At 44.7% G+C, this 23061-nt stretch overlaps 1 long non-coding RNA gene across 1 annotated transcript in view; it reads right to left on the bottom strand.

Annotated features, from left to right (window-relative positions):
• Positions 1 to 12761, bottom strand: part of LOC140470635 (uncharacterized) — a 28375-nt gene extending 15614 nt beyond the window's left edge. The window contains exon 1 of the long non-coding RNA XR_011956571.1: positions 12626 to 12761. This is a non-coding gene — a long non-coding RNA (uncharacterized lncRNA). The remainder of the gene's footprint in view (positions 1 to 12625) is intronic.
• Positions 12762 to 23061: the final 10300 nt, after the last annotated feature.

Below are 23061 nucleotides of genomic sequence, written 5' to 3'. Positions count from 1 at the left end.
GATTATGACATTTTAAAGTGACCATAAATCACACCCGAGCATCAGTAACAAAGTCCATTATATGATATTGAGAGAGAACTGACCAAGGTAAACAGGGGAAACAGACTGAAATATCAAGCTGTAAATGAACAGTGGAAAACATTTAGAGCCAGAGAGACCTAGAGACGTACAGCACATAAACGGACCCTTCGGTCCAACTCGGCCACGCCGACCAGATATCCTTTCCTAATCTCGTCCCATCTGCCAGCACTTGGCCCATATCCCAATAAACCCTTTTTGTTCATATACCAATTCAGATGCCTTTTGAATGCTGGAATTGTACCAGACTCCATCACTTCCTCTGGCAGTACATTCCCTACATAACCACACTCTGCGTGAAAAGGTTGCCGCTTAGGTCCCTTTTAAATCTTTCATCTCTCACCCTAAACCTACGCCCTCCATTTCTGGTCACCACTTCCCCAGGGAAAAGACCTTGTCTGTTTATCCTATCCATGCCCTTCATGATTTTATAAACCTCAGGAATGTGACCCCTTAGCCTCTGACGCTCCAGAGAAAACAGTCTCAGTCGTTTCTGCCTCTCCCGATATCTCAAATCCTCCAACCCTGGCAACATCCTTGTAAAACTTTTCTAAACACTTTCAAGTTTCACAACATCCTTCTAATAGGAAAAAGACCAGAACTGCATGCAATATCCCAAAAGTGCCCTAACCAGTGTGCTGTACAGCTGCAACATGACCTCCAAACTCCTATAATCAATGCTCTAACCAATAAAGGAAAGCATACCAAACACCTTCTTCACTCTCCACTTACCTAGGTAACACTTACGGGGGCATGGGCATGGACATGGATTGGACGATGGATGTGATGGGCGGGGGGGCGGTGTTGAACGGATTTGGGGACGGGCTGGGGGTGATGTAGGATGTGTCTGGGAGGTGGGAGCAGGTGGCGGGTGGATGGTGGGATCAGATGGTTTTGGGGGCAGGATTTGCTGTTGGGTCGGTGACGTTGAGAGTCGGGTGGGGGCGGTGTTGGATGGGTTTGGAGGTGAGCGGGGTGTGTTTTGGGGGTCTGTCAGGGTGTGGGGGCTCACTCATGGCTTGCTGCTGCCTAGTCACCTGAACAGGGAGCAGACTGGACTGAAAACTCCGAGCCCCAGAGGAAAGGTATTGAATCGATTAACTGAATAATCAATTAACCAAACGAAATAGTGCCCGCCCATCTCGTTCAGATAATCGAGGTTCCTCTGTAAACCATCTGGAATATACCCTAGTGTTGTGTGAGTTTTACCTTCACCCAATCAACCCCTGCTCGATCCTGCTGAATGGCCCCAATATTGGCCCAGTTCCAGTTTAAGACCTAAATCTGTCAACCTGCCTGATCTTTTCCCACAACTATGTTAAAACAAAGACAGTTGTGGTGACTGGACGCAATGTGCTCTCCGACTGGTACTTCAGTCACTTGCCTGACCTGGTTTTCTGAGGAGGGGTCCAGTGTTGCACCCGCCTGAGTACCATAGAGCCCTCTACGTCTTGATTGAGGAAACTTTCTTGAACACATTTACAAATTCCACCCAGTGCGGGCCTTTTACACTCTGGGTGACCCAGTCAATCCAGGGGCAGTTAAAATCTCCATCCAATACTACTCTATTATTTGTATAGGTACCTGCAAACTCACGACACATTTGCTCCTCTCGGACCCGCTGGCTATTTGAGGGTCTAGAACACGATCCCAGCAGACTGACCATCCCCTCTTTGTTTCTAACTATTCAATTTATGGCCTCATTTGATGACTGCTTATCAGAATTGTCTTGATGAACAGTTGTTATTTCCTTCCGAATCAAAAGGACAACTCCCCCTCCTCACTTACTTCTCCTTCTGTCCCGCCTGTAGTTTCTGTATCCTGGAACACTGAGCTGCCAGTCCTGCCCTTCTCTCAGCCATGTTTCGGATATGGCTACAATATCCCAGTCCCCAGAGCTAATCCATGCTCTGAGCTCGTCTGCCTTACCAGTCAGGCCTCGTGTGTTGAAATAAATGCCCTTTAAACCAGATATCTTTCCGTCCCTCGACTGTGCCCCTGGATATCCTGAATAGGTAACTTGCTCTTGATGGCTGATGTATTTCCCCTGACTTTTCGATGGTCCCTCTCTCACTCAGAGTCTCAACTCCCTGCCAAACCAGTTTAAATCCACCTGGGTAACACTAGCTAATCTCCTCCCTGGGATACTTGTGCCCCTTTGCTTCAAGTGCAAACTATCCCCTTTGTACCGGTCCCCTCTACCCCAGAAGAGATCCCAATGACCCAAGAACTGAAAACTCCTCAGCCACACATCCATCCATCCTACCTTTCTATTTCTATCCTCACTGGCACTTGGCACTGGGAGTAATCTGGAGATCATTAAGGTCAATATCCTGCTTTTTTAACTTCCCACCTGACTCCCTGTACTCATTTCACAGGACCCCATCCATCTGTCTACCTCTGTCATGTGGACCAATGTTCACAATGACCTCTGGATGTTCACCCTCCCCTTTCATAATGTTCAATAACGACTCAGAGACATCCTTGACCCTGGTACCTGGGAGGCAGCACACCATTCTGGAGTCTCTTCTGGAGTCACACAGTCTCCTGTCTGTCCCCCTCACAACTGTGCCTCCTATCAGTATCACGATCATTACAGAGGATCTGGCAAACATAGACTGGGAGGAACTCCCTGCAGTTGGGTCCATGTTAGGAAAGTGGAGTATTTTAAAGTGATGCATTGAGAACGCAGGGGCAGTGTGCTCCTTGAAGAGTGAATAGTAAAGGCAGCAAGTCCAGGGAATACTAATCAAGTGATGTCGTGAGTTTGATAAAGGAAATACAGTGCAATAAAATCAGGTGAAGCCCTTCACAAGTATAAAGAGTGCAAGCAGATTGTGGAAAATGAGGGACAAGCAATGGTCATGAAATATATTTGGCAGATACGATTGCGGAAAAGCCACAAGTATTTTATCAGCATCGTGAGAGTAAGAGGATTCCCAACGAAAGAGGGAGGCCTGTGAGAAAGCAAAGGGACAATCTGTGCATGGAGCCAGAGGAAGCAGGTGAGGTCTTCAATGAATACTTCCCATCTGTGTTCACACAAGTGAAAGACACTGTCGCCGGGGATTTCAGTTGGGATGCTGAGGTTCCAGAATATGTTAAGATCAATAAGGAGGAGGTATTAAATGTTTTCACAGGCATAAAGGTGGAGAAATCCCCAGTGCCCAGGGAAATGTATCCCAGGCTGCTATGTCATTCAGAAAAGGACATCTGTCTACCATCACGTTTTCTGCACGACTTGGCCACAGCAAAGTATTTGCCTCCCAATTACCCTCTTCAAAGGCCAAGCAAGTTACTCAGTTCAAGGGCAGCTAGGACTGGGCAAGAAAGGCTGGTCAGCCAGAGACACCCACATCCCATACCTGATTTAATAAATAACCCATTTGGATGGTCCCACTGGAACCGTGCTGGGAGCAGTGTCCTGGCCAATCATGTCAGTAGGTTTATGGACAGGGCTTTAAACTGACAGAGAGGATGCTGGGACATGGTTCAGGTGAAAGGAGCTTTCCAAATCCTAAGAGAAAACGCGAAACAATGGAACAGCATGGGAATGTGGCTGAAGGCAATCAGAAAGGAACAGGATGGGACAGAGTTTAACTAAAATTGTACATCAGCGAATAGATTTGTGACAGAAAATTGTGGGAAAGAGTAAGTTTTTTTTTAAATGGACAACGTCACTGTAATAAGGTAGATGGATTTGTGACACAGAGATAAAAGATTTAGACACCAGGGAGACATGGATATAGGGTGAACAAAAATTTTCAATGATTCCCAATCTTGCGGAAACTCAGGAAAAATTGGGTAACACTAAAAATAATGGATACCAAAGGCATTACAGAGAAAGCATTTGGCTGCAGATCATGAAGTAGAGTCAGTCTGAATGTAAATTACTACTTGCCAAGGACACAAGCAGCAGAACAGTTTTAGCCACTGAACAGTATACCATTGGTCATCATTGCATTACACAGGGACTCGTTGGAATTTTTTAAAAAAGGCATTGTGATAATTTTGGAAAACTTCAATATTCGTATAATCTGGGACAACACACGGTCAACATTGATATTGGAATAGGACTTCGGTTATATTTTCTTTCAGTGTTTCTTTGAAAAACGAATTGTGCAACTGTTCAGGGACATAACCATCGCAGAGCGACCGTGTAATGAAACTTAGTGAATGAGTCATGTCACCTGCAGAGATCCTTCAGGAAATTGTGATAAAGTGCAGTTTAAAGAAATATAAAGTTTTAAAGGGATTCACAGAGGACAAGTTACAACTAGAAACAAAAAAGCCAATTACATGTGTGTGAGAGGAGAATTGACCAAGGTAAACAGGCTAAACAGACTGAGACATGTGTCTGTAAATCGACAGCAGAAAACATTTGAAGGAACAGTGTAAAACACTCAACAGAAGGACATTCCATTGAAACAGTATAAACCTCAGCAAGAAATCCCCACTGGTCCCGCACACAGGACAAAAGGGATCATACTAGATTATGAGGCTGAGAGGATCACCAAAAAGTACGTAAAATCCTGAAGTGAGAGAGTGTTTTAGGAGTAAATTTTAAATATATTGCAAAGGGTATACTAGCAGGAGGAGGGCAGTGGGAAGGGGAACCATGGTCAGGGTTTATTGACACGATAGGAACAGGGAGAGGTGAAGGTGCTGGAGGTGGTGAGAGTGTTACAGGGAGTGGTCAGGGCCTGAACGGTGTTACAAAGCCAGGACAGATTGCTGTAGCTGGAGGGGTTTGCAGAGGTAGGGAGGGACATATGGATTTTTATTTATTCATTCCTGGGATGTGGTTGTCACTAACTGGACTAACATTCTTTGACCCAACTGCTAATTACCCAGAGGGTAGCTCAGAGTCAGCCATATTGCTGTGGGTCTGGTGTCACGTGCAGGCCAGACCAGGTTAGAATGTCAGATGGTCTTCTCTAAAGGACGTAAGTGAACCAGAGGAGTTCTTCCGACTGATCAACAATGTTTTAATGATGGTCCCACCAATGTCTTATACAGATACAACATGAAATCCCAACTCTTACTCTTAATGCTCTCCCCAATGAAGGTAACCGTCCCAAACGCCTGCTTCACCAGCCTGTCTACCTGGGACACCACATTCAAAGAACTGTCTACCTGCATCCCTGGGTCACTGACAGACAACACTACCCAGGGCCCGAACATTAACTATACAGGTCCCACCCTGGTTTGTTTCACCAAAATAGAACACCTCACCTTTATCTAATTGAATTCCATCTGCTATTCTTCAGCCCACTATCCCAGCAGTACTGTTCATCCTGTTGTATCATAGATAACCTTCTCCACTGTCCACTTTCCCACCAATTTCAGTGTCACCCAAAATAATTACTTACCAGGAAACCAATATTTCCATCCAAACCATTTATCCAAATGACAAACAACAGGGGAGCCACTCCACCGCTGGTCACATGCCTCCTGTCAGAAAAACAACATGTCTCCCATCACCCTCTGTCTACAACCATCAAGCAAATTTTTGTATCCAGTTCACTAGCTCCTCCTGAATGCCATATCCTTTTACACTGATCTGAGCTTATTACCCAGTATACCAGACAGAACACACAACACAGAACAGTTCAGCCCAAGACCCTTCGGCCATGCTGCTCTGCTAACATTTTATCCGACTGTAAAATCAAACTAGCCTACATACCCTTCATATTACTCTATCCATGTATCTGTCCAAGAGTCTATTAGATGTCCCGAATGTGTCTAATTTTACTACCACCATTGGTAGTCCATCCGACCACCTGCCATCTCTATCCTTTTATCCATCCTCCAATGACCTTAAAATTATGCCGCCATGTAACAGCCATTTATGCCATAGGAGAAAAAGTCTCTGACTATTCACTCTCTCTGTGCCTCTCATCATCTTGTTCACCTCTACCAAGTCACCCCACCCCCTTCTTCACTCCAATGAGAAAAGCCTTAGCTCCCTCAAATTTTCTTCATAAGAACTGTCCTCCATTCCAGGCAGCATCCCAGTAAATCTCCTGTGTACGCTCTCTAAAACTTGCACATCCTTCCTGTAAAGATGGGATGAGAACTGAACACAATATTCCAAGTGTGGTCTCACCAGGTCGCTAGAAAGATGCAGGAAAACCTCACGACTCTTGAAATCGATCCCCTTGCTAAGAAAAGCCCACACAACATATGCCTTTTTAATCAACCCTATCAATGTACGTGGCAACTTTGAGGGACCTATGGACATGGACGCCATGATCTCTCTGTTCCTCCACAATGCCAAGTATTCTGCCTTTCACCCTGTATTCTATATTCAGGTTCAACCTTCCAGAATGAATCACTTCACACTTTTCCGGATTGGACTCCATCTGTCACTTCCAGCCCAGCTCTGTGTCCTGTCAATGTCCCATTGCAACCGACAACAGCCCTCCACATTCCCCACCACTCCACCAACCTTCATGTTATTGGCAAACTTACTAACCCACTCTCCAACATCCACATCCAACTCATTTATAAAAATCACAGAGAGCAGAGTCCCAGAGCTGATTGTTACAGAACCCCACTGGTCACTGAGCTCCAGGCTCAATATTGTCCATCAGCTGCTACCCTCTGTCTTCTCTGGGCCATCCAATCCTGTATTCAGACAGACAAATTTCCCTGTATCCCAATTTTCCTTCTTTTCTGAATGAGCTATCAAAATATTCTGTCATATCCTCAAAGAATTCAATAAGGTTTGTGAGGCATGACCTGCCCCTCACAAACCCATGCTGTCTCTAATTTAACTATGGCTTTCCAAGTAGTCATAAATCCTTTCTTTAGAGTCCTCGCCAATAATCTGCACACCACATACATTAGACCAAATCTGTAATTTCCAGAATTCTACCACTGTAATATGGTCCAGACGCTACAAATCTTCTCTACTCTGCCTTGTTCCCCAGAAGGGCACTGGAGGGTGGTGGGGGTTACAGACTCAGGGAGGGATATCAGGACAGGAGGATTTTGCAGACATTAGGAGGGTTTCAATGCCAAAAGGAGGCTTCAGTAACTGTGAGGTTTCATGGTGATGAAGGCATTTGAGGACGGAGGGAGGATTGTAGGGAAATGAGAGGTTTCACAGTTTAGGTGCTTTGTTCGGACTGCAAGTGGTTACTGAGTCGGGGAGGTTTAAGCACTAGTGGATATTACATAAACATGTGGTTTTGGTTGCGATGCAGGAAGCTTGAGAGTATGGGGTCTGAAGGAGGTTACACAAATGGGAAGAGTTGTCAGGAGTGCAGGTGTTTACAGAGACAGCAATGGTCTGATCTGGAGCAGATGACCCAGATTGGGAGGGATGTGGGGACTGGAGGTGGTTTCACAAGGAGGGAGGACCATAGACCCACAGGAGGTTACAGAAATGTGGAGCACTGTAGGGCTGACAGGTTCATGGAGTTGGGAATATTGGGAGGGATAGAGAAGTTTACAGGGATAAGGATGTTTGTAGGACTGGGCTGGATTACACAGACAGGGACTGTTTTAGGGAGCTGAGCAGATTACAGAGATAAAGAGGTTTGTATCGACTGGAAGAACAAACAGAGATATGGAGGGTCATCGTGACTGAATGATCAACTCGGTTTAGTCATCACGCATTTGGCAGAGGAAGATACTGTCTGAGGAATTCAGTTCAGTTTTTTTGAAATGGTGCTTAAGTATATTGATGAGGCAGTGCAGATGATGTGGTTTACATGGACTTGAATAAGTCCTTAAACAAGATCCAACACGGAAGGCTGGTCCAAAAGGACTGGGTTCTAAGGCAAGTTGGCAAATTGGATGCAAAATTGGTGGATCGAATATTTTCACCACCGGGTGTACCACAGGGAACTGTACAGGAACCATTGAACATTAATAACTCGGATGTGAAAGCAAAAGGTATCATTAGTCGGTTTGCAGATGACATGAAAGGGGAGGGTGTTGTTCACAGTGAGGAGGATGGTCTCTGTCTGCTGTCCGATGTCGATCGGATGATAATCTAAGCAGAGTTTAGTTCTGATTGAAGTGAGGTAATACTCTGTGGGAGGTACGATAAGAGAAGTACAGACATAATAAACGGTAGGTCCTTGCGGAGAACTGAGGAATACAGGGACCTTGGTGGACAAGTCCATAGATCCCTGAAGGTGTCAGCACAGGGAGACAGGGTGGGAAAGGCACCTCAACTGGGAGTGGGAGAGGGACCCATATCCTGGTGGGGTGAATTGCGAGAGATGCTTGAGAGGATATAACCTGGTCTGGCAGGGTGTTGGACCTTAAATAAACGTAAGGCCAGAAAGAAGATTGAGGCTGGTATACGAGTTAAAGACAGCAATTTCAGCAGACAAGGCAGGCAAGAACATAGCAGGGAATGGGGGAAAACTGATGAGTAAACTGCATTTATTTCAATGCAAGGGGCCAGACAGCTAAGGAAGATGAACTCAGGGCATGGATTGGAACATGGGACTGGGATATTATAGTTATTACAGAAACACAGCTGAGGGAGGGGCAGGACTGGCAGTTCATTGTTTCAAGGTAGAGATGCTACAGGGAGGGGAGGCAAGAGAGGACGTGTGGTAGTGGGTTCTGATTGCATGATTCATCACAGCAGTACTTAGGGAGGATATTCCTGTGGGATCACCCAGTGAAACTGTGTTCGGGGAACAGAGAAATAAGAATGGGTCATCACTTTGATAAGATCGGACTGCTGACCCCGAAAATCTGTGGCAGACTGAGGAACAAATATGTCGGGACATCTTAAATAACAAGCATAATAATAGGGCTGTTATGGTTGGGGTTTTGCAACTTTCCAAACCGAGACTGGGACTGCCAGTGTTCAGTGTTTGCAAGGGAGGAATTTGGTAATTGTGTTCCAGAAAACTCCCAATCAATATGTAAATGGACTGAAAAGAGAAAGGGGCAAAACCTGACCTCCACTTGGGAATTAAGGTAGGGAAAGGGACTGAGATGTGAGTGGGAAAGCATTTTGCCAAAGTGACCACAGTTCTTGTAGTTTGAAAATAGCTTTGGATAAGGACAGGCCTGGTCCACAAGTGCAAGTTATAAAATGGAGCCTGACCAAACTTGATCGATTTCGCCAGGAACTTACAAAATGTGATTTGGGAACGGAATTATTTACAGGGAAAGTGAAGTTTGGCAAGTGAGAATATTTTGAAAGTGAGATAAATTAAGTGATCAGCGCCAGCATTTTCCTGTTTGTGTGCAGGTCAATGCTGACAGCATTCGGAAACACTGGCTGTCTATTGAGGGTCTGGTCAAGGAAAAGGGGGGACATGTCAGGTATAGCCAGCTGGATCAAGGGAATCCCTGAGGATATACAGGGACTTTAGGAATACACTTTGAGTAGAAAACAGGAATGGAGAAAGGCTAAATGAAATAGCCTCAGCAGAGAAGGAAAGGGGAATCCAAAAGTGATTGTATCAGTATATTAAGAGTGTATAAGTAACTCAGGACAAAATAGTGTCCATTAAAGATCAATGTGGCAATCGATGTGTGGAACTGCAGGATATTTGCTAAGATCCTAAACAATTTTTTCACTTCAGAAATTACTGTGGACAAAGACTGGGGAACTCGGGGACAAGAGTAAAACATTAGACCACAAATGGAGTTCTCTGCAATTCCAGTCTCTCTGCTACAGGAAGGATGTTGTGAAACTTGAAAGGGCTCAGAAAAGATTAACAAGATATTGCCCGGGTTGTTGCTGAATAAGCTGGGGTTACTGTCACTGGAGAATCGGAGACTGAGGGATGATCTTACAGAGGTCCTGATATGAACATGAGCGGTATGGATAGGGTAAGCATTCAAGGCCTTTTCCCAGAAGTTGGGGAGTCCAAAAATAGAGGGCATAGGTTTAAGGTTAGAGGTGAATGGTTTACAGAGGGACTGAAGGGACAGCTTCTTCACACACATGGTGATGGGTGTATGGAATGAACTGAGAGAGAAAATAATGGAGACTGATACAATTACAACATTTAAAAGGTATCTGGATGGGCATCTGAATAGTAAGGGTGTAGACGTATGTGGGCCAAATGCTGGAAAAGGGAATGGATTTATTTAGATCTTCTGGTAAGCCTGGACGAGTTGGGGACCAAAGGGGTCTGTTTCTATGCTGTAGATCTCTATGACTTGAAAAGAGTGCATGTTATAGAAGAGGTGGTGCTGGAGGTTTTAAAACACAAAGCTATGGCAATTTCCAGAACCTGATTAAGTGTATCACAGGACACTGTGGGATGCTGGGGAAGAAATTGTGGAGTCCCCTAGCAAAGGTATGTGTACTACTGACAGCCACGTGTGATGGGCTGGCAGGCTGGAGGGTGGCATCATGGACAGTGAAGGAGGTTTTCTGAGATTACAAAGGGATCTTGATGAAGGGAGTGAATGGGCTGAAAAACTAGAGATGGAATTCAATCTGAATAAATACGAAGGAATGCATTTTGTAAAACAAACAAGGGTAGAGCTTATACAATTAATGTTAGGGCCTCGGTTCATGTTTTAGAGCAGAGGGACCTTTGGGTTCAAGTACATAATCCTTGAAGTTTGCATCACAGGATGGATAAAACAGTGCTTGGCATGCCTGACTATTGCTCAGTCCATTGAGTGGAGGATTTGGGACGTCATGTTGAGATTGTACAGACATTTCCGAGGCCTGTTCTGCAATACTCTGTCCAGTTCTGGTCGCCCAGTTAACAGGGAGGATAATAATAAGCTGCAGGGGGTTCAGAAGAGATTTACCAGGAGATTGCTGGGTATGGAAGGCTTGAGTTCGGAAAAATGGCTGGATAGGCTGTGTCTTTTTTCACTGGAGCCTGGAGGTTGAGACATGATGCTATAAAGGTTTATGAAATAAAATGAGGTATATAGATCAATTTAATGGTAGTTGCCTTTTCCTCAGGATGGGGGAGTCTCAAGAGGAGGGGGCACATTTTTAAGGTTAGAGGAGAGCGATGTTCAAAAAAAGATATGGGGCAATTTGCTACACAGAGGGTGGTTTGAGTGTGGAATGAACATCCTGAGAAAGGGGTTGATGTGGGTACAATGACAACATTTAAAAGATATTTGAATAAACAGGTGAATAGGGAAGTGTTGGAGTGATACGGGCCAGCAACAGGCAGCTGGGAAGAGTTTAGTTTTAGATTATGGTGGGTATCAACTGAAGGGTCAGTTTCCATGTTGTATGACTCTATGACAAGAATATGGTTTGATTCCATTATTGAAGAAAGGATCAGGGCTGGGTCCACTGATGTGCATCATCTACATAAACGATTTGGTTGAAAATATAGGAGTGATTGTGTGAAAGTTTGTTGATGATCAAATGAATGGTGTAGTGGGCAGTAAATACGGTTATCAAAGGGGATACTGACCAACTGGGCCAGTGGACCAAGGAAGGAAAGATGGAGTTTAATTCAGGATTTTGTTAAGACAAACCAGGGAGGACGAACACAGTTAATGGAAGGGCTCTGGCCAGGGTTTTTGAACAGAGAGAGAGAGAGACCAGGGAGTGCAAGTTACATTGTTCCTCGGAAATGGCATCACAGGTGGACAGGGTGGGGAAAGCGACATTTGACACATTTGCCGACATTGGCCAGCACTTTGTTACATACATTGGAGATATTTGTAACATTGTCCTAAATATTTCCCTTGGGCAGAGGAGGCCACGGGGTGACCCTAAGAATGTTGAATAACCAAGGGTAGGTGAGTCCAAAACTAGAGAGTATAAACGGGAGGTGAGAGTGCAAGGATTTAAAGAGGGAGCTGAGGGGGAACATTATCCACAGAGGATGGTGCAGAGACGGAACAGACTGCCTCAGGCACATGGGAGAAACAAGAACAATTGTACAGCATGGAAAAGACATTTGGGCAGGTACATGGAGAGGAGAAGGTTTGAAGAGATAAGGGCCAAAGGCAGGCAAATGAGACTCATTCAGTTTAGGTAACATGGGCAGCATTGAGGAGTTGGACCACAGGTTCTGTTTCCGTGCTGTATTACTCTGTATCCAGCTAAAGAGGATTAGTGTACCAAAATAAGGCATGTTGTAGACACTGAAGCAAGTTACAGTGATGGGTATGGTAGTCTGGAATGCAGTACATTTCAAATATGTGGAGGGACTATCGGGAAGAGAGGAGGATCCAGGGACAGGGACTATTGTAGGAGTTAAAAATGACTGAAGACACTTGTGCACAAACCATGCCACAGATACAGTGTTGCAGAGTAGTGAGTCTTAGTACAGTGTTGGAGGGAGAACACAGAACAGAAAGATCCCAGGCAGCATTCCCAACCTCTTGTCGGAGGCCTACTCTCCCCCCAGTTGTACTGATGCTCACTCAGACAGCACAGGACTGGATTGATAACTATGAACTCCGGATGCTGTCTCAGTGCAACATAAGTTAAAGTAGACGTGGTGATTGAGCATGGGGTGTGTCTATACTGTGCTCCCCATCCAGCACTGTATCTATATCATGTCTTGTTAGCGATGTTTGGAGCCCTCTCATTGCTCTCTGCTCTGTGCACTGGGAGTGATCTTACCTCACGGCAGGAGTTATTGAAGGCTCCAGATCTCCCTTCCCTTTGAAGATGGTTGGTCAGCCAGAGAGACAATGAGGTGATGGATGAGACACACAGCAGTTGGGAAGTCTATTGAGTCAGCAACTTCCTGACTACCTACAGGAGACATAGCGGTAGACAGAATGGGAAATTAGACTGATGCAGTGAGGGTTACACAAGGAGAATGGAAATGAGCCCCACAGATATCTGGAAAATCCCAAACTCCATCCTTGGCCTGTGCTGTTGCGTCTCTCTGGAGTGGAGAATTCTGTTAGCTCAGGATGTAGAGTAGCTGCAAGAGCGGGAGGCACTGACAGAGGCAGCAATTAGACCCAGACAGTGAGGGATACCACATGGAGAGAGACTGAGTGATATCAGCAGAGTGCTGGAAGACTTCAGGATCACACAATCATGTTGGAAGAATGGGTTTAGCTTCATGTGTCGGTGCTCAGGGATGAGCAACCAGTGAGCAGGTGAAGTGATGGCCTAGTAACATTATTGTTAGGGCATTTATCCAAAACCTCAGCTAATGTTCAGTGGAGGCAGGTTTGAATCCCATCATAAGATATGGTGGAATTTAAAAATCAATAATTTTAAAAATAGCAATGAACAATCGATAAACAAATATGAAACCATTGCTGATGTACAAAAATCACAATCCCTTAGATTAGATTCCCTACAGTGTGGAAACAGGCCTTTCGACCCAACTAGTCCACACCATCCCTCCAAAGAGTAACCCACTCAGACCCATCTCCCTCGACCTAATACACCTAACACTGTGGGCAATGTAGCATGGCCAATTCGCCTGACCTGCACGTCCTTGGACTGTGAGAGGAAACCCGAGCATCCGGGGGCAATTCACGCAGACACAGGGAGAATGTGCAAACTCCACACAGTCGCCCATTGCTGGAATCGAACCTGGGACCCTGCTGTTGTGAGGCAGGAGTGCTAATCACTGAGCCACCGAGCCGCCCACTTGCCCTTTCGACAACGAGACCTGATCATCCTCACGTGGTCTGCACGACATCCCCACAGCAAAGTGTTTGCCTCTCAATTGCCCACCAAAATGGCCGAGCAAGCTACTCAGCTCATGGGCAGATAGGGCTGGGCAATAAAGGCTGGTCTGCCAGAGACACCCACATCCCATACCTGATTTATGAAAAAATCCAATAGGATGGTCCCACTGGAACCATGCTGGGACCAGTGTCCTGGCCAATCATGTCAGTAGGTTTAGGGACAGGGCTTTAAACTGACAGAGAGGATGTAGGGACAGGGTTCAGGTGAAAGGAGCTTTCCAAATCCAGAGAGAAAAGGTGAAGTATGGGAGCAACATGAGAATGTGTCTGAAGGCAATCAGAAAGGAACACGATGGGACAGAGTATAACTAAAACTGTACATCAGTGAATAGATTTGTGACAGGAAATTGTGGGAAAGAGTAAATTATGATTTTTTTTTGAATGGACGAAGTCTTATCAATGAGGTAGATGGATGTCTGACACTGAGATAAAAAAGATTTAGACACCAGAGAGACGTGTTTACAGGGTGAACAAAAGTTGGACATAACTATTCAATGGATCACAACCTTGCAGAAACTCAGGCAAAATGGGTAACAAAAACAATAATGGGTAAAAAAGGCATCACAGAAAAAGCATTTGGCCTCAGATCATGAAGTAGAGTCAGTCTGAATGTAAATCCTGGCTACTACTTGCCAAGGTCACAAGCAGCAGAACAGTTTTAGCCACCGAACAGCATTCCGTTGCTCATCACTGCATTAACCAGAAACTCATTGGAATTTTTTAACAAACACATTGTGATAATTTTGGGAAACTTCAATATTCACATAATCTGGGACAGTCACACTGACAACAATGACATTGGAAGAGTTCAGAGATTTTTTTTTCCAGTGTTTCTTTGAATAACAAATTGTGCAACTGCCTAGGGAGGTAACTATCTCAGAGCGACCGTTGTGTGATGAAACTTAGTGAATGAGTAATGTCACCTGGAGAGATCCTCATGGAAATTGTGAAGAAGTGCAGTTTAAAGAAATATAAAGTTTTAAAGTGAATCACAGAAAGGACAAGCTACAACTAGAAACAAAAATAGCCAATGACATGAGTTTGAGAGGAGAACTGACTAAGGTAAACAGGCTAAACAGACTGAAATATGTGCCTCCAAATGAACAGTGGAAAACTTTTGAAGGAGCAATTTAAAACATCAACAAAAGGACATTCCATTGAAACGGACAAATCCTCAGCAAGAAATCCCCATCGGTCCCTCACTCAAGTAAAAAGGATCATATTAGATTATCGGGCTTGGAGGATCACCAAAAAGTACTTAAAATCCTGAAGTGGGAGAATGTTTTAGGAGTAAGTTTAAAAGGGATTGCAAAGGATCTGCTCGCAGGAGGAGGTCAGATGGAAGAGGGAATAATTGTCAAGGCTTTATGTCACAAAAGGAACTGGGAGAGCTGAAGGTGCTGGAGGTGGTGAGAGTGTTACAGAGAGGGGTCAGGGTCTGAACGGTGTTACAAAGCCAGGACGGATTGCTGCAGCTGGAGGGGTTTGCAGAGGTAGGAAGGGACATATGTATTTTTTATTTATTCATTCATGCGATGAGGGTGTCACTGATTGGACCAACATTCTTTGCCCCACTGCTAATTTCCCAGAGTATAGCACAGAGTCAGCCATATTGCTGTGGGTCTGGTCTGATGTGCAGGTCAGACCAGGTTATAATGTCAGATGGTCTTCTCTAAAGGACGTAAGTGAACCAGATGAGTACTTCCTACTGGTCAACAATGCTTTTATGGTGGCCTCATTAATGTCCTGTACAGCCACAACGTGACATCCCAACTTCTACTTTCAATGCTCTGCCCAAAGAAGATAACCATCCCAAACGCCTGCTTCAACAGCCTATCTACCTGTGACACCACTTACAAAGAACTGTGTACCTGCATCCCTGGGTCTCTGACTGACAACACTACCCAGGGCCCGAACATTAACTGTACAAGTCCCGCCCTGGTTTGTTTCACCAAAATGGAACACCTCACATTTATCTAATTAAACTCCATCTGCTATTCTTCAGCCCACTATCCCAGCAGTACTGTACATCCTGTTGTATCATAGATAACTTTCTTCACTGTCCACTTTCCCACCAATTCCAGTGTCACTCAAAAAACTCACTTAACACAAAACCAATATTCCCATCCAAACCATTTATCCAAATGACAAACAACAGGGGACCCACTTCACCGCTGGTCACATGTCTCCAGTCAGAAAAACAACATGTCTCCCATCACCCTCTGTCTCCTACCATCAAGCCTAATTTTGTATCCAGTTGACTAGCTCCTCCTGAATGCCATATCCTTTTACATTGATCTGAGCTTATTACCCAGTTTACCATACGGATCGTAGAACACAGAACAGTACAGCACAAGACCCATCGGCCATGGTGCCATGCCCAACTTTTACACGACTGTAAGTTCAAACTAATTTAGATAACCTTCATTTTGCCGATCCAGGAGTCTGTTAAAGTGTCCCATTCCAATCACCCACCACTCTCTGTGTAAAGAACCTCCATCTGAGATCTCCCCTTACCCATCCTCCAATCACCTTACAATTATGCCCCCTTGTACCATGTATGCCATGGGATAAAGAGGTCTCTCACTGTTCACTCTATCTTTGCCTCACACCATCTTGTTCACCTCTACCAAGTCATACCACACTCTTCTTCACTCCAATGAGAAAAGCCTTAGCTCCCTCAACCTTTCTTCATCAGACATGCTCTCCAGTCCAGGCAGAATCCTGGTAAATCTCCTCTTTACCCTCTCTAAAGCTTCCACATCCTTCCTGTAATGAAGGGATCAAAACTGAACACAATATTCTAATTGGGATCGAAACAGGGCTGTATAGAGCTGCAGCATAACCTCATGGCTTTAAAACTCAATCCCCCCAGCTAATGAAAGCCAATACAACATATTCTTTCTTAACAACACTATCAGCTTGGTTGCAAATTTGATGGATCTCTGGTCATGAAATCCAAGATCCATCTGTTCCTCCACACTATTCAGTATTCTGCCTTTACCCCTGTATTCTGCATTCAAGTCTCACCTTCCAGAATGCATCACTTCACACTTTTCCCGATTTGACTTCATCTGCCACTTCTCAGCCCAGCTCTACATCCTGTCAATGTCTCATTGCAACCTCAAGCAGACATCCACACTATTCACCACTCCACCAACCTTCGTGTCATTATCAAATCATTATCAAACTTTCTTACCCACTCTTCCACTCACACATCCAAGTCGTACATGAAATCACAAAGAGCAGAGAGTTTTTGACCTCTCCCTGCAGAAAACCACTGGTCACTGAGTTCCAGGCTGAATGCTTTCCATCTGTCATCACCCTCTGTCTTCTATGGGCCAGGAATTATGTATCCAGACAGGCAGGTTTCCCTGTATCCCATGCTCTCTACTTTCTCAATGAGCCATAAATGTGTCTTGTCACATTCTCAAAGGATTCAATAAGATTTGTGAGGCATGACCTGTCCCTTACAAAATCATGATGACTTCCTCTAATCAAACTATGGTTTTCCAAGGAATCATAAATCCTGTATCTCAGAGTCATCTCCAATAATCTGCACATCACAGACAGAAGACTGACAGGTCTGTGATTCCCAGGATTACCTCTATTCCCTTTCTTGAACAACGCATGGCTGATTCACCTAACCTGCACATCTTTGGGCTGTGGGTGGAAACCGGCGCACCTGTCGGAAACTCACGCAGACATGGGGAGAATGTGCAAACTCCACACAGACAGTTGCATGGGGCTGGAATTGAAATCGCATCCCGAGTGCTGTGAGGCAGCAGTGCTAACCATTGAGCCAACGTGCTGCCCCATATAACTCTCTAGAGCTTCTGATCCTTGGTTCCTCAAACTTAAGTTAGCTTCCTTCTTCCTCTTGATGTTCGACATCCCTTGGAACCTTGTCAAATGCTTTGCTGAAGTTCATGTAGACAACGCTGACTGCTCTGCCTTCATCTATTGCTTGGTCAACTCATCAAAGAGTCAATCCGGTTTGTGAAACACGGTTTCCCACTCACAAAGCCATGCTGACTATCTCTAATCAGCCCTTGCCTTTCCAAATATATGTAGCTCCTTTCTCTCAGAATCTCCTCCAACAACTTACCCAGCATTGGCTCACTGGGTTATGATTTCCTAGCTTTTCCCTGCAGACCTTAAGTGATGGTACAGCATTAGCCACCCTCCAGTCTTCCGGTAACTCATTGTGTCTGTTGATAATATAAATATCTCTGTTGGGCTCACTGCAATCTCTTCCCTAACTTCCAATGAATATTCAAGGATAGACCTAATGAGCTACTGAGGATTGATCTACCTTTATTTGTTTTAAGATTCCAGCACTTTTTCTTCTCTGTTGAGGATCTTTTTCGAGACATCACTATTTATTTCCCCAAGTTCCCGAGCTTCCCTGTCTTTCTCCACAGTAAATGCTAACAACACTATTTTGTCTAATATATCACGCACCTCCTGACAGTTAAGGTGCCCTATTCTCTACCAAGTTACTCTTTAGCCTTTAGTGAAACTTGTGTAAAGGTTTCTGAAAATTCAAATAAACCATATCCTCGGTACAGCCGCTCCTACACCCGTATCTATTCTGCCATTTATATTCACACCAATAAAAATAAAATCCAACAGGTTAAAAAACACATTCTCTTTTTATGAAAAGTGTTTCTAAGGGTCCAGTTATTGTTCACTGAGATATACTTTCAAACATATTTCAGCTCACGACCTACTGTCAGGTTAACACGATTTGGTTTCAGACTGGCAGCAGAAAGGGTTATGGGAGTTCATGTTTATCAATCTGACAAAGGTAGCTTACAGGTTCAACAGGTAATAGATGTTTTGGAAATAAGGAGGGTCGTGGGGCCTGAAGGACATTATGGAGATAGGGAGTGATGTAGGGACTGTATGAGATTATGGACACAGAGAGTGCAGTGGTGACTGAAGGACATTATGGAGATAGGGAGTGATGTGGGGCCTGAAAGGGGCCAAAGAGATCTGCAGGGCTGTTGGGCCTGAAGGAGGTTGCACAGATCAGGAGGATCATGGGGATTGAAGGAGGTTACTCTGAACGGGAGGGTCGTTGGGTCAGAATGAGATTATGGAGATAGGGAGGGTCGTGGGGCCTTTTGGAGGTTATGGAGTTAGGGAGGTTTGTGGGGAATGATTCAGGTTACATAGATAGGAAGAGTCGTGGGGACTGAAGGAGTTTATGGAGATAGGGAGGGCTGTGGGGACTGAAGGAGGTTATATAGATAGTAAGTTTATAGAGAAGCACAGGAAAGAAGACCAGGTATCGGCCATTTGACCAGAGTGGGTCCCACCATTCAATATGATCACGACTGATCATTTAACCCAGTACTGTATTCCTGCTTTCACACCTTACTCTGATATTATAGTGACTACTGGCATTTAGTGATACAGCGGGCTACAGTAACTGGGACGGGGGTGTGTGGGGGGGGGGGGGGTGTCTTACAGAGATAGGGAGGGTTGTGGAAGCTGGGACAGGTGACATATACAGGGCGGGTTTTAGGAATGGGAGGACTTTACAGGGATTTGGAGGAATGCAGGGATGGGACGTGATAACAATCACAGGGAGGATTTGGGAGTTTGATCTGAGACGGGTACAGCTGAGAACAGAAGTGAGTCAAACATTCAGGACAGGTAGGGACAAGGTAGGACTAATAAATCAAGCTGCATTTATTTCAATGCAAGGGGCCTAACAGGGAAGGCAGATTAACTCAGGGCATGGTTAGGCACATGGGACTGGGATCTCATAGCAATTACAAAAACATGGCTCAGGGATGGGCAGAACTGGCAGCTTAATGTTCCACGTTACAAATGCTACAGGAAGGATAGAAAGGGAGGCAAGAGAGGAGGGGAGTGGCATTTTTGATAAGGGATAGCATTACAGCTGTGTTGAGGAAGGATATTCCCAGAAATACAACCAGGGAAGTTATTTGGGTGAAACTGAGAAATAAGAAAGGGATGATCAGTTTATTAGGATTGGATTACAGACCCCCCAAAAGTCAAAAGGAAATTGTCAAACAAAATTGTAAGGAGATCTCAGCTATCTGTAAGAATAATAGGGTAGGTACGGTTGGGGTATTTCACTTTCCAAACATCGACTGGGACTGCCATAGTGTTAAAGGTTTAGATGAAGAGGAATTTCTTAAGTGTGTACAAAACAATTTTCTGATTCAGTTTGTGGATGCACCGACTAGAGAAGGTGCAAAACTTGACCTACTCTTGGGAAATAAGGCAGGGCAGGTGACTGAGGTGTCAGTGGGGGAGCACTTTGGGGACAGCGACCATAATTCTATTTGTTTTAAAATCATGATGGAAAAGGATAGACCAGATCTAAAAGTTGATGTTCTAAATTGGAGAAAGGCCAATTTTGACGGTATTAGGCAAGGTCTTTTGAAAGCTGATTGGAGGCAGATGTTCGCAGCGAAAGGGACAGCTGAAAAATGAGAAGCCTTCAGAAATGAGATAATGAGAATCCAGAGAACGTATATTCCTGTCAGGATGAAAGGGAAGGCTGGTAAATATTGCGAATTCTGGATGACTAAAGAAATTGATTGTTTGGTTCAGAAAAAGCAGGAAGCATATGTCAGGTATAGACAGGATAGATCGAGTGAATCCTTAGAAGAGTATAAAGGAAGTAGGAATATACTTAAGAGGGAAATCAGGAGGGCAAAAAGGGGACATGAGATAGGTCTGACAAATAGAATTAAGAAGAATGCAAAGGGATTTTACAAATATATTAAGGATAAAAGGGTAACTAGGGAGAGAATAGGGCCCCACAAAGATCAGTAAGGCGGCCTTTGTGTGGAGCCGCAGAAAATGGGGGATATACTAAATGAATATTTTGCATCAGTATTTACTGTGGAAATGCATATGGAAGATATAGACTGTAGGGAAATCGATGGTGACATCTTGCAAAACATCCAGGTATACAGAGAAGGAAGTGCTGGATGTCTTGAAATGGTAAAAGGTGAATAAACCCCCAGGAACTGATCAAGTGTACCCGAGAACTCTGTAGGAAGCTAGAGAACTCATTACTGGGCCTCTTGCTGAGAAATTTGTATCATCAATAATCACAGGTGAGGTGCCAGAAGACTGGAGGTTGGCAAACGTGGTGCCACTGTTTAAGAAGGGTGATAAGGTCAAGCCAGGGAATGATAGAGCGGTGAGCCTGAACTCAGTGGGGGGCAAGTTGTTGGAGGGAATCCTGAGGGACAAAATGCACATGTATTTGGAAAGGCAAGGACTGATTAGGAATAGTCGACATGGCTTTGTGCGTGGGAAATCATGTCTCATAAACTTGATTGAGTTTTTTGAAGAAGTAACAAAGAATATTGAGGAGAGCAGATGATAGATGTGATCTATATGGACTTCAGTGAGGCATTCGACAAGGTTCCCCATGGGAGACTGATTAGCAAGGTTAGAACTCATGGAATACAGGGAAAAGTAGCCATTTGGATACAGAACTGGCTCAAAGGTAGAAGACAGAGAGTGGTGGTGGAGGGTTGTTTTTCAGACTGGAGGCCTGTGACCAGTGGAGTGCCACAAGAATCAGTGCTGGGCCCTCTACTTTTTTCATTTACATTAATGATTTGGATGCGAGCATAAGAGGTACAGTTAGTAAGTTTACAGATGACACCAAAATTGGAGGTGTAGTGGACAGTGAAGAGGGTGACAACAAGATCTGGACCAGATGGGCCAATGTGCTAACTGGCAGATGGAGTTTATTTGAGATAAATGCGATGTGTGGCATTTTGGGAAAGCAAGTCTTAGCAGGACTTTACCACGTAATGGTAAGGTCCTAGGGAGTATTGCTGACCAAAGAGACCTTGGAGTGCAAGTCCATAGCTCCTTGAAAGTAGAGTCGCAGGTAGATAGGATAGTGAAGGCGGCATTTGGTATGCTTTCCTTTATTGGTAGGAGTATTAAGTACAGGAGATGGGAGGTCATGTTGTGGCTGTACAGTACATTGGTTTGGCCACTGTTGGAATATTGTATGCAATTCTGGTCTCCTTCCTATCGGAAAGATGTTGTAAAACTTGAAAGGGTTCAGAAAAGATTTACAAGGATGTTGCCAGGGTTGGAGGTTTTGAGCTACAGGGAGAGGCTGAACAGGCTGGGGTGGTTTTCCCTGGAGCGTCGGAGGCTGAGGGGTGACCTTACAAAGGTTTACAAAATTATGAGGGGCATGGATAGGATAGGATAAATAGACAAAGTCTTTTCTCTTGTGTCAGGGAGTCCAGAACTAGAGGGCATATGTTTAGGGTGAGAGGTGAAAGATATAAAAGAGACCTAAGGAGCAACTTTTTCACGCAGAGGGTGGTACGTGTATGGAACGAGCTGCCAGAGGATGTGGTGGAGGATGGTACAATTGCAACATTTAAGAGGCATTTGGATGGGTGTATGAATGGGAAGGGTTTGGAGGAATATGGGCCGGGTGCTGGCAGGTGGGACGAGATTGGGTTGGGATATCTGGTCGGCATGGACGGGTTGGACCGTAGGGTCTGTTTCTGTGCTGTACATCTCTACGACTCTATCGCTCATAGAGGTTATAAAAATAAACTGTGTGGTCGCGTCTGGAAGAGACGAAAGCTATAAAGGTTTGTAGTTACCGAAGGAAATTACATCAATCGGGACCAGCAGAGTTTACAGAGACTGAGTGCATTTTAGAGACAGGAAGAGTTCATAGTCATCATTAGAAATGCAGAAACTAATTTATGAGAGAAGCAGGGTCACTCTGCTTTGTGCCCAGAGACAAGGAGGAGTCTAACAGCTGGAGGAGGTTACTAAGGTACAGAGCTTTTTTGTTGTTGTGACGGGAAGGTCACAGAGATCATGAAGGTAGTAGGAGTTCAAAAAAGTCACAAAGACAGGGAGGTGTTTCAGGTCTGGAAAGGACTACACTGACCAGGATGGCTTAAGGAACTGAAGAGTTGTTTTTCTTCAGTTAAGGAGAGATGTGACAGAACCCGGGATTAAAGGCAAAGGCAGAAACTTGGAGAGTTTTACTGATATGAGGAGCTTACAGGGATAAGCAGGATTGTAGGGGCTGATAGAGATAGGGGAAGTGGTATCGATGAAACAGAAAATGGAGAAACTGACAGACATAGGGAGGGTTCTGTGGAACAGATGAATTTATAGACAAGATGGTGATAATGAAGCCTGAGAATTTTCTCATGTTCCTTGCCCAGCATTGTTCCAACATCATCCCCTCAGGGTCTGAATTAAAGTCCACTAACTCCACCCTGTGCTGTTTACTGTGAGTGATCTTACCGGCTGCAGGATTTACTGAAGGCTCCAGATCTCACTCTCCAT

The sequence above is a fragment of the Chiloscyllium punctatum genome, chromosome 52 (assembly GCF_047496795.1).
Source record: "Chiloscyllium punctatum isolate Juve2018m chromosome 52, sChiPun1.3, whole genome shotgun sequence".
Taxonomy (NCBI): domain Eukaryota; kingdom Metazoa; phylum Chordata; class Chondrichthyes; order Orectolobiformes; family Hemiscylliidae; genus Chiloscyllium; species Chiloscyllium punctatum.
The sequence above is the reverse complement of the archived record's forward strand: the minus strand, read 5'-3'. Positions and strand labels throughout refer to the sequence as shown.